Genomic DNA, 14,037 nt, shown 5'->3' on the forward strand with positions numbered 1-14,037 from the left:
TTTCAGATTTCAAATCAAAACCGTATTTGGGGTTTGTGATAAATGAAAAACTATTCATTATTTGCTCTGCTCTCTAGACCAAAGGAAGAAATATGTTTAGAAAAATACCTTTACATTGGAACTCAATAGTTTTCAAGGGTTAGTTAAGTACTGAATCTATCTAACGACGCGACAAAATAATGTTGTATAGTAAAAGTACTGCCTGATCTGGTGACTAAATGGGAGTGGTTCCGAAATTTCGAAAGTACATATTTTATTTCTTTCTTTGACACAAAAATAATATTTAACCTTGTGATTTAACATTTTGGTGAAATGTCTCACAAAGTGGCATAATTACTCTTCGATTTTGAGTGTACATGTTTTAAGCTCTATAATAAATATGTTATATCAGATTAAATTAAGAATTGAGGAACGCATCGACCTATGGTCCATTGTGCCCCCTCCTATTAGCTTTATAGTATACCAAACGTAATACTCACTGTCTCTTTTGGGATACAGAACCGTCATTAACTGCCCCTTTTTCTACGCGATCGCCGACAGTCAAGTCAGTTTGTGCAGGTGACACCTTAGTCTGCAGTGGCTAGTGTAAAGTGCTAAAGTTGTCTCAGTTTGTTTCTTGGGATCGCTATCAATGGTTTAAATCTTTATTGGTTATATCCACCTAGAAACAGTTCGGAGAGGTGTAGTCCCAGTAAGTGCAGCGAGTAGTGGTACCTACTTGCCCACATTTATTTAAGTAATTCGATATTTATAATCGTTCCGTAAAGTGTTTCATACCTTCTCAATTGAATCTGTCACTACTCTGCTATATTAATTAGGACATAAGCTATATGCTTAATAAACTTGCCTTGACATATAAATAGAGTTATTGCATATAAAAACAGTTTTAACGCTTGATTTTTTCACATTTTCATAAACAATAAATGTATACATGTGCTCCATATATATGTATGTATGTATGTTATAATACCACATCATTTGTGTAAACATGAAAAACCTTTCGTATAACAATCATGGCTGACAACAAATGCTAATTGTAATTAGTTAGATGAAAAATTACTTGGCAAATTAGTGGCAGATGTGCGAGAAAGCGAACGGGCGAATAAAAATAAAAAATCGAAATGAGCAAAATGCCAGCGTGAAAAGTGGCAGTGGGGAGTACGAGTATATACCTACATATAGAGCCGCACTCAATGGAGCCTGTTATCACTCAGAATATGCACATAAGCGCAAATATACTTATAGTAAACATGTACATATGTACATGTTTGTATTTCAGCAAAAACGAAATGCAATTATAATTAATTAATTAATTATAGCAAATTGTTCGCGTACACAATAAACATATGTAGGTACATATGCACGTTTTAATGTGAGCACAAAAGGGTTCATTTAGAAAGGAACACACCCATTAGGCAATTTAGATTACAGTGTGTGCTAAAATTGTTTGAACTCTTACTTACTCTTTATTTATTTTGGGATTATAACATCGTACTGTCGAGTGTAGTCGAAATATTCTTATCAACATTTTCATTATATTTTTTGAACTATCAATTACGTATTTCTGTCTGGCAAAGCTCATCAAAAAATTATTGGTCCTTAGAAAAATATTTGGAGATAATTGGCGTATATCATCATTAAATTCTTTAGACATGCTATTAAGGGGTAACATGGGTTTCGTGAATTCAAAAAATCGATGTTTTGTTTTCTGGCTTATTAATTTCTACAACATCTCAAAAATATTATCCTAAATTTTTTCGATCCCAATAATAGTTTCGGAGATACAGCCTTTGGAAGGTGTGTGCTCCATGTCAGGTATTATTGTTACTCAAAACTTTAAACGCGTTTTTCTCGGAACCGTGATTTCAAAGTCGGTAGTCAAATTTTCTCGAAAACTACTCAACCGATCTTGATGAAATTTTGCACAGTTGTTCTAGATACAATTTACTCGTGCTGGAACGAAGGAATTTATTGTCAAGCAAATTTGACTGAAATTCTTATTTTCTTGAGAAAATGTCTGCCAAAATTCCAATTTTTACTTTTTTGCCTTTCCTTCGTTCAAGCACGAATTTATGCTCTTACCTAAAACACTTATTTTGTGGTGACAATCATAAGTCCTTGGAGATTCATATAAAATCAATCGGATAGGAAAAAAATGTTTTATATTATAAATAGATAATCCTGGGTCGGATCGAAGCTTTTTTCTTTTTTTCAAAAATTAACGAAATGGCGGCCTCAGAAATTTTTTTTCTATTATTTCGGGAAAAAATCTACAGTTAATTGGTCTTAAAAAATCGAAATTTTTGAAAAAATAAAAAAAGGTTCGGTCAGACCCAGGAATATTATATATTCTAAAAGCTGTATAAATTTCATTAAAATCCATCATTTTGGAGTTACAGTTGTCACCAGTTCAAAACACATAGTTTTGAGAAAAACGCATTTAAAGTTTCACACTAGCGTTTTGGAGTGCCCGAGAGCTCTTCGTTATTTGTCGTATAACTCGAAAAGTAAATATCTGATCACCTTCAAATTTTCAGAGAATCTTTTCAAATTTTCAGAGAATCTTTTTAAGATATTACACTTAACGAAAATTCAAAAAATAAAAAATTGATTTTTCGAAAATCTAACTACCCCTAACCCTTTAAAAAGCGTTAACTAGTAAATAGAGCTTTCACAGAAATGAAAGCTTTCTCAATTTTTCAAACTACCAAATATTTTAGCTAAAGTTTTTGAAAATGTATTTAGATTCAGTAATTTTGTAAAATTTTCGTATTTTCAATCTAGGAGCTTTCATGTGTAGCCGCGAATCAATAAAAGTATTAATTTTAAGTGGTTCTGAATCGTTATTGAGGACCATTCTAATCTTTGTGTAGTGTTTCTAAATGCACAAAACTGTTTAAAACACTAGGTAACCAAGTTAAGCAAACCAAACTTAAGATTTATCTATTAGATATTAGCCATATTCGTATAATACTACAAATTCTGTGATTAGCATGATCTCACTATCGAGATATTTTCTTTGAATAATATATTTTTTCTTCCACCTTAAAATTTGATAGAGCTTTTACTCTCCATCGTTCTCCATACGCATGAAAAAACTCTTGGATGGTTCCAATATCTCATGGTGGACGTTCGAAATGACAGAGATGGGGGTTACTAAAACGTTCAGTCTTCTTATGGACCCTAACCTAACCCAACTTTGAGTTTTCGAAGCTCATTATAATAATGAATGTTCTAAGGCGCACCCTTTGACCTAAAAAACATAAGACCTATCTAATTACAACGGTTGACTACAAAAAGGCATACAACAAATAATACATGAATACAAAATCAACTCTGTTTGGCTCACTTTGGCATTTTTGACAACTTTTTGCTCCTAGAGGATATTTCTAACATTAATTTTGTTGCCCAAGCAAGCAGGTTGAATATTACAAGTACTAAAATATTTATAATAAACTTACCGAAACTTTCCGGCCTTTTCGGCATTGAGGTTAATGTGAGTGCCACTTAAGTCTATGAATTGCACTAGAAGGATAAGAAGGAAAATTTTCACGTAGGAAAGGAGTCATTTGATGTTTACGGTGACTGCAAAAGCACAGAGGGTTGCACATTATGCTCGTACAACGAAATTGAATAATTACTATATACGGGCAGGTAAGGCGAATAAACGAGAAAAGGACAATGCGACTGGGAAACGAACGAACAAACGAATGTTGGTTTGTTTGTATGTATGTGTATGAGCTTCTATGAATGTAGTATGGGCATAAATAATTTTTGACATCATCCTTGACTTGCTTACACCAACACGTAGTGAATGTGAGACATTGCCATTTCTGTGCTGCTGAATGCGCGTGCTACGCTCTACTTTCGGCTTTTTACGAGCATGTGCGCACAGCCTCTTGTCCACAAACATGTTTTCGTATACTATGTATTCGTAACACACCTTTATTTCAGGGCTTGACTTCTGGTATACGGGAGATTGTGCGGGACGTGCTAAGGCATATGAGTACCCCAAAATGCCAACATAAACAATTCCGGTCATTCAACGTGGAAATAGGGTACACATGTACATGTGTATAAACTGGTGTATGACTATGGTTCTATGAGTTTAGAACCTTCTTTACTCTTCCCAACTGATGACTACTAATGTTTGTCGTGCCACAATGACTGAATGGTATCTTCAATTACATATTTACTAAAAGCACATACAATACTCTAGTACATACATATGTACATATATACTTAAGTAGGAATAATAATAGTAGCAATTTGTTCTATAAACTCGAATGTAGCCGTGAAAGCGGCAGTTAAACAAGTGTACACGAAAACGAGTAAATATAAAATAGAATAGTGAAACTGGAGAGAAAACAAAATCGACAAAACAAAAAAAAAAATGACACACAAATGGTGCTTCATGTGCACGTAAATAAATATATACATCTGTATCTATGTAGATGTATATACATAAGTACGTCTGTCTATTTGCACATGTGCTCTTAAATAAACGCTGACCAGCCATGCCACATATCCAAATTTGTATGACTGTATGACTGTAAATGCATGCGTATGTTTAGTACCGAAATGAACATTCTGTCTAAAAATGCTTAATGACAATTACAATTATAACAAAAACAATGTGAGTCGTCAAAACCAGCGACGAAAAAGTCGAAAGGGCCAAAAATCTAATATGTGTACCCCTACCGAAATTCGATTTTAATCAGCATCATACCATAGAAACAGAAATTATGGTGGGTAAATTGGTAGAATAAAAAACTGTGTGATTACTATCAGATTTCAATACAAAAATATACATGTTGTGTTCAAAAATAACGGGAGTTGTAGATTTTAAAATTCCAATTGTCAAAATTTGTATTATGTTGATATAGATGTCCCTGAAGTACGATGACTTTTTTAGCTGTATTCATTGCTTACTTTGTCTGGAGCAGTCGCTGAATTTAGAACTTTCGTTTGTTAAAAGCTCACACTTCGTTGCTTGTTTGTGAATTATTGGCCAAAATCAATACTGTAACAAGGTCCCAGCCTCCATATTCGCCAAACATGACTCCATATGACTTTTTCCTATCTCCAAAAATAAAAATAACCTCAAGGGGCAATAACAGTGAATTTCGTGATTTTTTTTAAGAAAGTACTCGATCGAATGTTTTGAAATTTTTCGGACATAGTAAGGTATATTTTCAGCAATATTTTAAAATTATGTACTGTCTTCGAAGTGCCAAAAGTTCCCCAACTGCTGACATGGATTCCGGTGGAATGAGTAGCTGAAACAAAAAAAATCAAAAAGGTTACTAAAGTTGAAACAATTTCTTATACAATGGTCTATAAAAAAAAACGTTTTTTAAGTAAAAAATGGTCGTTTCTGCCAAATTGACAATGTTCAAACAATCAAAAATTCCGTAGGTCATTGTATAGTAAATATATTCAAAATACTTAGTTTCAATTTGATCGGTCAATTTCTCGTTGAGTTATGATGTCAGCGTAACATATACCTGCGAGTGGTCGGTCTTTACTCTGTATTAACTCTGTCATTCAAAAACTATTCTAAGATACGACCTTATCACTTTCACAGGATACTTTTGAATGTATAAACTATCGAATAAGCAAAAAATAAAAAAACGATTTTTTGAAAGTGTCACACTGGTAAAGCTCCTTAAAAGCAAAGGGCTATCCCAAAATCGCGTTTGAGAAGAGTTTCGACAATTGGAAGAAGCGCTGGCATAAGTGCAAGGCTTCGAATGTAGATTTTTTAAAAGCTACAACATTTATTTAGACGAATGAATAAATATTTTTTTTTTAGAAAACGAAAATTTCCGTTATTTTTTTAACACAACAATGAATAAGTATTTTTGTTCCAACTTCTTAAACCCATCGTAAAAATACGTTTTCTGAAGGTTTGAAAAGTTATCTCCGTGACGGTGATAACCAACTTAAAGTTGCCTGCTGTAAGCAAACGATAGATAGTTGAAGAATTTGTGAAGAAAAATAAAATAATCTACTTGTAGTCTGTCTATTCTGGGCTTGAGCAAATTCTTGTTTCGCACTGTGACTGATTTTAAGCTTATTTTAAAATTTTCATAATGAAAGCACAAATTGATGTCGTTAAAAGAGAAAAACAATGGAACTTCCTTTACTCGAACTTCTATAACTCGAAGATCTCCATAACTTGAACTCTCGAATTTGCAATAGAAGTAAAATATTCATACAAATTTCCTTCCATAAATTGAACTTTTCGATTTAAACTTTTACTACCGAGGCAGAATTTTAAACGAGTACCACTAGGTACTAGGCATGCGAACAAAAAAAATTATATTACACTTCTAGATAAATCATGTAACAAAGCCTGTATTCCAGCTCAAGAGCCAAATAAAACCAAACTCAATGGAAATTTTATAACTCCAAGTTGTTTTGTGGATTATGGTGGTTCGAGCTAGAGAAGTTCCACTGTTTCTTCAAAATAGTATTGCTATTACCAACGGGTGAATTCGGACGTTCAAAATTAAGAACTCTTAACATAATAAATAATAGCTTGGTTTAGTTGAACCGGTCGACTTCAAAGTATATTCTTTGAGCACTAAGTATAATTTATACTATATAATATGTACTACACGATGCTCTTATTCTAAATAAGTAGTTTATTAAAAATTGGTGGATCATTTTAGTTATGGTTATTGATTCTATATAGAATATTTTTCATTAATAGTTAAATTTTACATAAATCAAAATATCTCATAACCAAAATTGTATCTTATGTTTAAACAATTAATAGTTTATTTATATAAATTATTTAATTTCTAATTGTTTATAATTTAAATCCTTTTTAAAAACATTTCTTTTATTTAGTTAATATTTTTTGATAATTTTTGTATTAATAATTTCCCGATATAACCCACTGTACAGCCGCAAGCCAGATTCGAATCGTGCCAATACGAGGGGGAATTAAAGCTCTGTTCTGTATTGGAATTTCGGTCTCGAGCCAAAACAGGTACGAAATAAAGTCAGAACATTAACACGCATACATATTAATTTTTATATACATATGTATGTATGGATGTACACTCTTGTATACACGTTTAACCGAATTTCTCGGCCAACTCACAATAAATTACAGTTCAATTGCTTCGCCGGTGCAGTGGTAAATGTTCCGAATTTATTTGTTCATATATGTATGTATATACAGGTATTTCGGCTTAAATTTGGTTTGGTTCAGTTTACCTTTTCGAATATTGAATTTCGTGCCCAAATTGCTTAACACTGCAATGACAACAGCAACAAACGTTATACGAAAAAATAAAAAAGCTGTAACAAAAGAAAAAAACAACGTGAATATGCCAACGGACAACCATCAGGTTTATGACTAATCAATATCTGTTGATTTCTGCGTACAACTACTTTTCAGGTATCATTCGATGTATCTGTATACTCGTATGTTTGTATGTACATATGTATAAAAAATTATATTTTGTAGTCATAATAAGCTTACATATACACACATACATATGTGGAGAGTATATATAATAAGCATAATATTATATATTTATCACTTGCTTTCCGCTATTACCTTTCATCTTTCTCATTTTTTCGTTGCTCACATGTGCGAACATTTTTTCCTCAGTTAATTAAGTTAAAGTGCATAGTGCAAGAAGTTGCATTTCTCTGCAGTGAGACTCGTGAGAGCAGTTACTACAGCGGCTACTCTAAAATAGAAATATTTTTATATATTACGTGGGGTTATTCTTTATAATTTTTTTGCTCATAGTAACCACTGTAGCATCGTAAAGCTTATAATAAAGTCTATTAAATAGGGAATCATATATACTTACATACATATTTATTAGGTCGTATTCTGTATGCCAAATTTAATAGCATATAGAAGAGAGTATGAACAATATGAAGAAATTTTTAGTATTATACAGGGGACGTAATTTTTTATACTATATAAATGTAATTTAGAGTTAATTTGAATCGAATGAAGTAATTTCTTCGTTTTGACATAGCGATAACTTCGGCATGAATTGCACAAAAAAATGGTTCTGACCTGGGGGTCTTACTATGTGTAATTTATGTTTTTGGGGTCTATGAATTCATTGACACTCCATCAGATCAGGGTTTTGACATAACTCCAAAAAACCAATATGGCGGAGAGCGTTTTTTTTAAATTCATCTGATTCACTTGAATATCGCTACTCGAGGGTTCTCGGGCTCACGGATTACAAATTCGATGACGATTTTTCAAAGTTCACAATGGCGGATCCATAATGGCGGACGCTTTTCTGAAAAATTCATCGGATTCGCTTGATACTCGTAACTCGGATGTTTTCGGAGTTGCTGATTACGAATTTGATGTTACTTTTCAACAATTCAAAATAGCGCACCAATATTAGTTTTTTATTAAAATTTATCCGGCATTCAATGAACCGCTTAAAAATATGACAGGCGGAGTCAAAACTGTAGAAACAGCATTTCTCATATTTTATTGTTTTGAGACTTTTTTTTAGAATATTTGTTCAATTGGGCTTAGAGAAATTATATCTATTTTAATTGCGGTGTCTACCATCTACCATTTTCTTCTCCTTGACTGGCGTAGCCGCTTACGCAGTTATAGCCGAGTCCACAAAAGCGCGCCACGCATCTCTCCTTTTGGCAGTTTGGCGCCAATTGGTAATACCAAGTGAAGACAGGTCCTTCTCCACCTGGTTCTTCCATCGGAGTGGAGGTCTCTCTCTTCCTCGGCTTCCACCAGCGGGTATTTCATCGAAAACTTTCAGAGCTGAGGCACTTTCGTCCATTCGAACAACATGACCCAGCCAGCGTAGCCGCTGTCTTTTTTCGCTGGCCAAAGTCTATGTCGTCGAACAACACATACAGCTCATCATTCCATCTTCTGCGGTATTCACCGTTGCCAATGTTTAAGGGACCATAAATCTTCCGCAAAACCTTTCTCTCGAAAACTCATAGTGCCGTCTCATAGGATGTTGACACCGTCCACGCTTCTGCGAAATAAAGTAGGACGGGAATGAAGAGGGACTTGTAGAGTTTAGTTTTTGTTCGTCGAGAGAGGACTTTACTTTTCAATTGCCTACTCAGGCCAAAGTAGCACCTGTTGACAAGAGTAATTCTGCGCTGGATATCGAGGCTGACATTATTATCGGTGTTGATGCTGGTGCCCAGGTATACGAATTTATCTACAACTTCAAAGTTATGACTGTCAACAGTGACGTGGGAGCCAAGACGCGAATGCGCTGACTGTTTGTTTGATGACAGGAGATATTTCCTCTTGTCCTCGTTCACCACCAGACCCATTCGCTTCGCTTCCTTATCCAGGCGTGAATAAGCAGAACTAACGGCGCGAGTGTTGTTTTCAATGATATCGATATCTTCGGCGTACGCCAGTAGCTGTACACTCTTATAAAAAATGTTCATTATATTAAATATCTTGGAGACAACTTGATAGAAATATTATACATATTTTACATGGACATTCCCTGGTTTAGTACTCCGAAATTGGTTTAAGCTAAGTTTTCTAATTCGCTAGGCAAAATTAATATTTAGCTTATCGATCCAACTTTGCCATATATATTGATATCATAACTATTTCAAAAATATTTCTCATGAACATCTAAAATCTTTCTCAAAATGTATATGAAAAAAAGATTTTACCTGAATGCTGCCTTAAAAAATTTACAACAAATCGTTCTGTCTGAAATATAAAATGGCTCGAAGGAGTATTTGCAGATTTTACTGAGCGATTACGTGATACCCAAAGAAGTTAGAGTGCTTTAATAATTATTAATTTATTTATAAACAAAAGTTTTGCATACTTTCTAGACACCGAGTTAAAGACCAACTTAGAAAAGTAACAGCATGGGCCTGCTGATCCGGCAATTGGAAGTTCACTAATATAATATTGCTTCGGACCCTTTATAAGAAGTCGGTTAATGTTGCTTTGGTTAAGAAACCTATAACCATTTCATAGGTTGAGATATAAATTTACTTTCATTTAAACGGTTAACGCTGTTACACACTCCAGTCGCTTTTTATTTGATCATCCAATGCAATTCACTGAAAGAATATTTTCGTAAGACTTTCTCTTTTCTAATTTTCATATCGATTGTTATAGCTCCGGGGTGTTACAAAGGTTTAATGACTTGAACCGGTCAGCAGCATAAGTCGGCATTCTAATATAGAAACATTGTATGAATCATCATGCTTCTTTGCTCATTTTACTTGCTTCGTCAGTTTTTCGACTGGGTTGTGCCCAACAATTCAACAACGCTGCACGCGATCTCAGTTTTACTTTTTACCACATGTACGCACATTGCGATACCAAAATATGTGCGCACACATGTTGTGTGAGTACATACATACCTACACTTGTACTTGTATAAATATTTTACTGTACTCATTGAGCATTATTATTTGCTATTACTAAAATACCAACACACTTGTTTCAACGGGTTTATATGCGAATATGTAGGTTTTTATATTTGTATGTTACACTGGCTTAGCAGAGTCGTATTTTATGGAGGGGTCAAGTTCAAGATATTTATATATGAATTTTAATATTTAAAATATTTGCTGTGTATTACAATCAATTGGAAAAATAATTTAATATTTTATTTTTTTTTTCTTTTTTAAGGTTTCCCCTTCAATAAATCAATGAAAGCGTCATCTGGCATAACAATAAGTAAATAAATATTAACTACTAACATATTCATTTTATATAAAAAACATAATTAGAGTTGTTGTTGTTTTTCTTTTAAGAGGTTAGGTGGGTTTCAGAGGCTAAAAAAAGGGTATTTTTATAATTTTTTTTTCAATATGTACAATCGTATTTTTCACTTCAACAATTCAGCGTATCAAAGACGCATGTTTAAACAGTATGTTGTGAAATTTTTATTTAAAAATTCCGAAAATTCACCGTTGGCACCTCATCTCCAATGACGTGTAAAAAAAAGGTCTTGCGGCGAACATCATAACTCATGATTAGTTCATCCAAATTCAATAAACTAAAAACTTTTCGATAGTACATGGATAAATCTAGTTAATGAACGAAGGAAAAAAGAAAATATTGAAATTTGAATTTTTGACAGAGTTTTAATCAAAAAACTCTCTTTTTTGGTCAAATTTTCGGCATATTTGGTCTTGAAAAAAATAGTTGCAATAAAGATATTAAAAAATCCTTCGTTCATTAACTAGATAATGTGATTTCAAGGATGTGTGCCAAATGTTATCAAAATCGCTTCATAATTCTTTGAGAAATCGTGTCACCGACTGGAAAAATAAGACAAAAAAATCAAATTCTGAAATTTTGAAATCCACCTAACCCTTTAACATTAATTAAAAATGTATGACTTTGCCCCATTGCGTCCTTGTACCGCTCAAATGACAGAGTTTCTTCTCTAATTTGTAGAGCGCGTCTTAATTTTATCCAAAAATTAAAAGCCAAGTGCTTGTTAGATTTAATGAGGCATTCTGAATTTTTTCATTGCCTACATATAGGCGTCCGCCATTAAAAAGAACGGTTCATTAGTCAAAAACTAGTCTGTTGCTAAAGCGAAAATAATTTCCTTTACTTCAAAAATACGTTTTCCACCTCGATTGGAGCTATTTTCCAGCCATCAACATCGATTTATGTGTATTTCAAAGGGAAACAAATATTTCACCTTCTAAATTATAATGGTCAAACCTTTCTCAATTTTACGATATTCACACTTTTAAAACCTTCATGTAAAGCAAATCAAAAAAAAAATTAAATTGAGAATTAAATTTTATAGAAATACTTATCCACTTTTCATTGCTCGGGGGGCATACAACGCACACTTAAGTGTGCCCCTTCCTAGCTACACCACTGTGTTTGCATGCCCACATATATGTATGTATGTATACTTAATAAAAGTCATCTAGTCAGCACCGTCTCACATTTTGCTGTTCATGAATGAATCAGACTGGAAATATGCACCGACATTGTCGCAGCCATTCTTCTTTTCAGCGGTGATCTCTCTTTCGTGCATTGTGTTCTTCCGTTAGTTAGTTTTGTTTAGTTATTTTCAATAATTTAGTCAGCTTGATTGGTTGGACGCGAATGTATCATTTTATTTATTTATACAATTCTGCCGCGTTTTTTGCACTCTATCCGCCTGGCGGTCTGGTCGAGTGATGTCAATTGCGCTCACTGGTATTTGTATGTACATATGTAAAATAATATTATATACAAATTAATTTAAACAACAATTTGCACCCATTTTTTTAAATAAAAATTTAACCAACAGATTTTAAATAAATCTTTTATATTATAAACAAGTAAGGAAGGGCTAAGTTCGGGTGCAACCGAACATTTTATACTCTCGCAATTTATTGATGCAATTTTATAAAGATAACACAATTCGACCCATATATTCGGTATAAAGTTCAATAGAATAACGAAAATCATCATAAATAGTATATGGGGACAGAGGTAATTCCTGAACCGATTTCACTCAATTTCACCTCCAAGATGCAATATTTCGAAGACTATACGCTCACTTAATTTTATATTACCTATAATTAGGTATATGGGATCTGGAGTTATGACCCGATTTTTACCATTTCAGGTAAAGAGAGAAACTGTTATAAGAAAAAAAATTTAGAGGGAATGAATTACATAAAAATATCTGAGGGATTTACCTATATTTTCGGTGAAAAATTACCCTTAGGCACTGAGTTCTTCATGTTCGATATCAGGGGCCTTGAAAAGTCATGGTTCGATTTTCACATTTTTTCCACAAGTGATGTCACAGCTCAAATACAGTATTTGTGTAATGTTTTATTCCGCTATCTTCATTTGTTCCTAATGTATATATGTATTATAAAGTGAACGAATCAAAAGAATTCAAAATTGAGTTATATGGGAAGTAGACGTAGTTGCGAACCGATTTCGCCCATATTCCAGCCGTGTCATCAGGGTGTCAAGAAAGTGTTATATACCGAATTTCATTGAAATCGGTCGAATAGTTCTTGAGAAATGGTTTTTGACCCATAAGTGGGCGACGCCACGCCCATTTTCCATTTTGTAAAAAAATCTCAGTGCAGCTTCATTCTGCCATTTCTTATGTAATTTGGTGTTTCTGACGTTTTTCGTTAGTGAGTTAACGCATTTTTAGTAATTTTCAACCTAACCTTTGTATGGGAGATGGGCGGGGTTATTATCCGATTTCTTTCATTTTTTGACTGTATAAGGAAATGGCTAAAATAAACGACTGCAGAAAGTTTGGTTTATATAGCTTTATTGGTTTGCGAGTTATATACAAAAAACCTATTTGGGGGTGGGGTCACGCCCACTTTTCCAAAAAAATTACATCCAAATTCATAACTTTATTTATGGCTTAGTTATGACACTGTATAGGTTTTCAGTTTCCGCCATTTTGTGGGCGTGGCAGTGGACCGCTTTTGCCCATTTTCTAAAGGGTGACAAGGAATATGTGTTCCAAGTTTCATTAAGATATCTTAATTTTTACTCAAGTTATCGCTTGCACGGACAGACGGACGGACAGACATCCGGATTTCAACTCCACCCGTCATCCTGATCATTTATATATATATAACCCCATATCTAACTCTTTTATTCCTTGGTGACACAAACAACGGTTATGTGAACAAAACTATTATACTCTGTGCAACAGGTTGCGAGAGTATAAAAAGGGCTAAAAAATAAATAATTTGCCAAAAATATTTATTTCTTAAATGAAAAGATTTGTTCACATATTTAGTGATTTAATAATCATAGTTTCATAGTTTTTTCGAACTGCCCTCGTAGTGTAAAGTGTAAATTAAATAATCGCCAGCAACCCTCATGGTTCAACAGGTTCGCTCTTAGATTACGCACGTGAGTCATGCCTGCATGTTGACGTATTCCTCTATTACGATACGTTTTATCATACGGACATACATAAGTATTTACATATATAATGTGTATATATGTGTGTACAGCTGTGTTCAATATAATAATAGTGCTAAAAAGTCAGTATTTGAATTTTTTTTATT

At 33.5% G+C, this 14,037-nt stretch overlaps 1 protein-coding gene across 4 annotated transcripts in view; it reads left to right on the forward strand.

Moving 5' to 3' along the window:
* Nucleotides 1-14,037, forward strand: part of LOC105213724 (ecotropic viral integration site 5 ortholog) — a 67,875-nt gene that overhangs the window by 21,964 nt on the left and 31,874 nt on the right. For all 4 annotated transcript variants that reach the window (XM_054230580.1, XM_054230582.1, XM_054230583.1 and 1 more), the window contains exon 3: nt 10,655-10,702. The gene's annotated coding sequence lies outside the window, so the exon portion shown is untranslated. The remainder of the gene's footprint in view (nt 1-10,654; nt 10,703-14,037) is intronic.

This window comes from Zeugodacus cucurbitae, chromosome 5 (genome assembly GCF_028554725.1).
Source record: "Zeugodacus cucurbitae isolate PBARC_wt_2022May chromosome 5, idZeuCucr1.2, whole genome shotgun sequence".
Lineage (NCBI taxonomy): Eukaryota > Metazoa > Arthropoda > Insecta > Diptera > Tephritidae > Zeugodacus > Zeugodacus cucurbitae.